Source organism: Humulus lupulus, chromosome 2, assembly GCF_963169125.1.
Source record: "Humulus lupulus chromosome 2, drHumLupu1.1, whole genome shotgun sequence".
NCBI classification, from domain to species: Eukaryota; Viridiplantae; Streptophyta; class Magnoliopsida; order Rosales; family Cannabaceae; genus Humulus; species Humulus lupulus.
This window is the reverse complement of record NC_084794.1, coordinates 103,415,083-103,422,059: the sequence shown is the minus strand read 5'-3', so window position 1 is coordinate 103,422,059 and position 6,977 is coordinate 103,415,083.

Below are 6,977 nucleotides of genomic sequence, written 5' to 3'. Positions count from 1 at the left end.
TGCCTAGAAGAAGCCAAAGGCTTAAAGATAGTGGATCACAAAATCAAACCTCTCAAGTGGAGACTATTTACCTAGTAGATGGAAACCATAAATGAGTTACTTGGAAGTATCCTATGGTACTTCAAGGGGAGCATGATCCTAATACTTTCCAAGAGGCTATGTCCTCAAGAGACTTTAACATTTGGAAAGAGGCAATATATGATGAAATGGATTCAATCATGTTGAAACACACTTGGGAGAATGTTGATCTACCACAATGATCAAAGCCAATAGGGTGTAAGTGGGTATTTCGAAAGAAGTACAATACTAATGCGACCATTCAAGCCTATAAGGAAAGATTGGTGGCCAAAGGGTTCAGACAAATGGAGGGCATATACTACTTTGATACCTATGCACCGGTAGCAAGGACAACGTCTATAAGATTGTTGTTTGTCTTATCATCAATACACAACCTATACGTTCATCAAATGGATGTCAAGATGACATTCTTAAATGGTAACCTTAATGAGGAGGTGTACATGGAACAACCAGAAGGGTTTTCTTTAAAGGGGAATGAGCATAAGGTGTGTAGGCTTCTCAAATCATTATATGGTTTGAAGCAAGCACCTAAACAATGGCATGAGAAGTTAGACGAGGCCATTGTTTTGGATGGATTTAGACACAATAGTGTGGATAAGTTCTTATATTCTAAGACTTATGATGACTATGCCATCTTAGAGTGTCTATATGCTGATATTGAGTAATGACATGAAAGGCATAATAGAAACGAAGAGGTTTCTATCTTCTAACTTCAAGATGAAGGACCTTGGAGAGGTTGATACCATTTTAGGTATTAAAGTTAGAAGGAGTGTTGATAAATAGGCCTTAGGTCAAGCTCATTATATTGAGAACATGCTTGACAGGTTTGATCATCTCAATATCAAAGAGGCAAACACACCCTTCGATTCAAGTCTAAAGCTTGAAAATAATGAAGGGAGAGTGGTGGCTCAACTAGAGTATGCAAGTACAATTGGGAGTTTGATGTATGCTGATTATTGTACTAGAGTGGACATTGCATTTGCAGTTAGTAAACTTAGTAGGTTTACTAGCAATCCAAGTATCTTACATTGGAAGGCTATTGAGAGAGTGTTTGGATACCTTAAAAGGACCAAAGAGTTATGCCTCCAATATTCTAAGTTTCCTAAGGTACTTGAGGGATATACCGACGCAAGTTGGATATCCGGCGTAGGAGATAATCTCTCCAGTTGGGTGTTCACCCTTGGTGGGGGTGCAGGTTTTTGGGATTCTAAGAAACAAACAAGTATATGTCACTCTACCATGGAATCATAGTTTGTAGCTCTAGCAACAACTGACAAAGAGGCTTAGTGGTTAAGAGATCTCATATTGGAGATACCAAGAACTGTAATTAATGTATCAATAATTTCGATACATTGTGATGATCAAGCTACTTTGAATAGAGCTTACAACAAGATTTACAATGGGAAGTCTAGTCATATAAGTTTAAGACATGACTATGTGAGGGAATTGATTGATAAGAGTATCATATCAATTTCATATATGAAATCATGTGAGAACTTAGCGGATTTGTTTACCAAATATCTTGGGAGAGATTTGGTTGGTTCCACAAATAGAGGGATGGGACTAAAACTCCTTGACATATAGATTCCTCAATGATGGCAACCCAACTCAAAACTTGTTTACATCAAGGGTAGAGTTCAAAAGGTAAGAACAAGTCATTCGATAAGGGAATAGTTTCAACATTAACAATTTAAACTCTCATCAAGGGTGAGTTAATGTTTGTTGCTACCAAAGTGAGGGTTAAGCCTAAGGCTTTCAATGAAATTAAGTTACAAGTAACAAGCATCTCTAAAGGTAGCAAAGATGATGTAAGAATTTCACCTATATCAGCCTAGAGGTGGGCTGTCTCTCAAGAGAGTAGGAGTTTTCTCTCTGAATGGTTCATGAATGGATCAAGCACAAGGCCATTAATAGTGTTGGGCACGAACAATGGGAAATACATAAGTAATTAGATAGAGGTGTGTGAGACATTACTGGTTTTTATCACTAGGAATGATGGGTTCAATCTTTTGAGAATACCTTAGAATTTTGATTTAAGATTTTTAGTGTTTTCACTAAGGTAAAGTCAAACCCAAAAGGTACTATGCACTATTATCGTTGGCTAGAAAAGAGAGGATGTATTTAACCAAGTGAGGGAATGTTGAGATTGGTTAAATACATGGTTGAATTGTTTAGGCGCGAAGAGGTGCGAAAAGAATAACGATTTCACAAAAGTCAACATGTGAAAGTCGACTTCGAGTATAAGCATTTTTTAATCAAAATTTTTGGTCCAAAATGTTTATTTGGAGTATATAAGAGTACCCAAAAAATTTGGGAGCATTTGGAGGTGGTTTGAGACACCTCATGGAGTCGTATTACAAAGGCATCGACAAAACGCCACTTCCTAGGAGGTGACACGTCGCATGGGCTCTCAAAACCCTAAGAGCCCATGCTCCCACTGTGTCACCTAGTATAGGGTGACATATCACTTGGCAGGAATGTCCATACGGTTACATGTTTTAGCCCCAAAACTTAAATTTAAATTGTCTAATCTCATTGGTTGAGTCTAATGAGAATCCTATACTATTTAAGGTGTTCAAATGAGTCAATTGGTGACTTGATCACTCATCTCTTTCTCTCCCTCTCTCTCTAGCTCCAAGATTACTAGTTTTCTCCATGATATTCATCAAGAAAGCTTGAATTGCATGGAGATCCAAGGCTTGTGAATCCTAATCTCACTCCACTAGTTGTAGGTTCAAGCATCTTCAAAGGAAGGCTAGGAATGGAGATTTTTGGACAAAAAATCTTTATTTGTGTCAAGCCCTTGTCACTTTTGTGTCTCACATAAAATCATAACTTGTGATTTTATGTCCCTAGGTTTTTTCTTCAAGGAAGGTCTACTCTAAAAAATTTATCCATTGTGAATATGTAATTTGTATTTAACTATTCTATAATGTTGATTACCTGTATGATTCTGTCATTGAGTTGTAATACAAACAAAGGTTTGTAAAGCCTAATCCCAACACCATTGGCATATAAAGATGCAATGAGAGATTCTGACAAAGAAAAATGACAAGATGAAATGATCATGGAAATTGAATTGATGTATTCCAATTCTGTCTAGTGTCTTGAAGATCTTCCAGAAAATGTTAAACCCATTGGTTGCAAATGAATATTCAAGAAGAAAAGAGCAGCGGATGGGAAAGTGGAAAGTTTCAAAGCTAGGCTTGTAGCCAAGGGCTATACTCAAAGAGAAGGGGATGATTATGAAGCAACCTCTTCTCCTGTGGCCATCCTTAAATCCATTTGCATACTCTTATCCATAGTTTCTTGCATGGATTATGAGATATGGCAAATGGACATTAAGACAACATTTCTGAATGGCTATCTTAGAAAGACCATTTGTATGTCTCAACCAAAAGGGTTCGAAATAAAAGGTCAAGATCAAAAGATTTGCAAGCTTCTTAGGTCCATTTATGGACTCAAAAAAGCTTCTAGATCTTGGAATATGAGAATTGATGACAAAATTAAAATTTATTGTTTTGAACAAAATGTTGATTAGTCTTGTGTCTATAAAAACATCAAAGATGGCATTATGATATTCCTAGTTCTTTACGTTGATGATATTCTACTGAATGGAAATGACGTAGGAACATTAATAAAAGTAAAGAATGGATAGCCAAGAGATTCAAAATGAATTATTTTGGAGATCCAAACTATGTTCTAGACATTCAGATCCTTCAGTATCGACAGAACAAAGTTTTGGCTCTATCTTAAGCGACTTATATAGATAAGGTACTGGAGTGGTTCGATATGAAAAATTCCAAGAAGGGTGATATGCTAACCCATCATAGAATTGTCCTTTATAAAGAACAGTTTCCTTATGCTCCTCAAGAAGAAGAGGATGTGAGGCATCATCCTTACACCTCTGCATTAGGCAGTCTAATAATGTACGCCATGTTGTGTACAAGATCTCACATTTTTTATGCAGTATGGATAGTCAGTCATTATCAATCCAATCCATGATTTATTCATTGGGTTGCATTAAATAATATTCTCAAGTATCTTAAGAAAACTAGAGAAAATATGCATGTATATTCAAGTGGTGACCTGAACCCCACTGGTTACACTGATTCTGACTTTTGGTCAAACAAAGATAGTCAAAGATCGACTTCTGGATTAGTGTTCACACTTGGTGGAGAAGTTGTAGTCTGACATAGTATTAAATAAACCAGTATTGTAGATTCTACCATGGAAGCCAAATACACAGCAACATGTGAAGTAGCTAATAAGGGTGTGTGACTAAAAAAGTTCTATTCTGATCTCGAAGTTGTTCCAAACATGGATAAGTCACTGGTCTTGTACTGTGATAACAGTGGGGCGATAGCTAACTCAAAGGAACTGAGGAGCCGTCAGATGGGAAAACATATTGAGAGGAAGTACCACTTGATCAGGAATATTGTTCACAGAGGAGATGTAATAGTTATGAAGGTAACTTCAGAACATAACTTTGTAGATCCTTTTACTCAGACTTTGTCTATTAAGTCTTTTAAAGATCAAATGAACAATATGGGTTTGTATAAAGTGGTTATACATGAACATGACCCGATATATTATTAATACTTTAATAATATAATTTACTTATAAGTATTAATTAAACATATAAATAAGGCGATCATATACAAATTGATCTTAATCCTGAAGTTATTATAAACTCTTAGTTATGTCATACAAGTTCTTTGATTCACTAGATATGGTTTGTCAAAATGATCAGGTTGAAAACTTTTGTTTTGGGAACTCATTGATTAAAATGGCTAGTGATATAATGGACATATATGGAAAGCATATACCTTTCTGAGAGGAATTGAATAACGGTTCTCTTAAGGGATAACTTTTGGAACTGAAAGGTTATTGAGCTCAAATTTATAAATCAGTTTATGAATTAACATTTACTAGTAAAGTTAATGGTACTTAAAGAAACAAGATATAATTAAAGAGGTTAACTGGTAATTAATTCCTGCTTTAATTATGAATCATTAATAGATGATTGAATTGTATGTAATGATTAAATTGATGGATACTTTTTATAATTAAAAAGTACTCAATAAATAAATATCTATAATTACAATAGTACAATCTCATATTTGTAGTGGAATAATATTGAGATTAATAAATTAGGGTTATTATAGTAAATAGTTGTAATTTATAATCTAAATTTATTGGAGCTTGAAATTATAGGTCCATAGGTCCCCGAGATGGCTCTATCAATACTATTCAAGGTAAGAGTTGAAAATGAGAAAAATCAGGAAAATGACATATTTGGAAGAAATTTGTTCTTCAAGGTCAAATATGTATTTGAGATAAATGAATTAATTAGCATATTAATTTTCGAAATTAATAATTCATTAATGCAAATTTTTAAATCATTTTTAATTAAAATGGGTATTTTCAAAAATTCCATTTAAATAATTAAGATAATTAATTTTGAATTAATCAGTTTTCTTTTTTTAAATAGTGTGAAAATATATTTATGATAATTCAAATTGAATTTGAATTTGAAATTATATTTACTCTTTAGTTAATTTTATAATTAAGTTATCATGTTTATATATTTTTGAATAAATAATTATTAGATAATAATTAAATAAAAGTGGTTGAAACACATCCCTAAAAATAAGGAGTGTTACACGCCAATCATAGTGCAAGCAATGTGCTGGCGTGTAACAAGATCTCATGTGTTGAGAATGTCTTGGATATTTATTTAATAATTGGTTCATAATTTGAATTTTGAATTTTGAGTTCAATTAATTCTTTTATACATCTATGAGATATAAAAAAATTTCAAGATACACTTAAGTGAGAGAATATTCTAGAGATAAAATTCTAAGCTTTTCACATAGAGAAAAATATATCGTAATATTTTTCCTATCCCTGGAAAATTCCCACCATAACTCTACACGTCATGAGGTGTAGAGTTACATCTTGGAAGATCGTGGTCTGAGTATTCTGGAGGCTGCTTTGGATTGGATGTTCGTAGGAGTTACTAAAAGATAGCAAAGATTCTTGATTGGTCTACAACTGGTAAATCCTCATCTTTTTCTATCTCATTGATTAATTTTTTTTTCATATTAATGGAACTGGATATTTAAAGTTTGTTTAAATAAATTTTTTTGAAATCCCTGGGCCCATCTCCCCGTGCTTTTTGCTATGCGCATGGTAAACTAGTTACCAACATATCTGAACTTGGTTACAAAAGTAACAGTCATATGATTCAATGGAATTTTTTTCATTTATATTGTTTTGGTTATATTTTTTTTTCATTTTTACGGTGTGTTGTCGAAAGCCATCCACTTATCTCTCAGACCATTTCCCAACTTCCTCCGCTTTGCCCCACGACTAGCTTACTTCTACCTCTAGTCTTTCCATTTAAAGAAAGCTCAACACCTAATTGATCTCATGTTTGGGCTGATCTTTGGCTATGTGTAATGCCCCACGTGACTATGGTTGCTTCCTGGAATGACGACTGGCCCTGCAAACCAACATGAGTCTTTCCAGCGTGCTTTGTCCTCACTCGCACGCTTCCTGGGAAAAATTCCCAGGAGGTCACTCTGTCATGAGACTACTCCAGATCAAGCATGCTTAACTTTGGCGTTCTCAAGTAATGGGCTACCGAAAAGAAGATGCATCTTGTTGGCATAGGTAGTACCCATCAATCCATTTAAGCCTTCTTCAACTGTGTAGTCTCATACCTACACAGTCTTAGAATCATCACACTTGACCCTCCCCAGGTGATGTGGGATTGCACAACTTTTACCCGATCTTTCCCCCTAAGGATCACAGGATTCTAACTGTCACAATATCTTCTTTTTGGTAGTCCATTAATTGAGAACTCCAAAGTTAAGTGTGCTTGACCTAGAGTA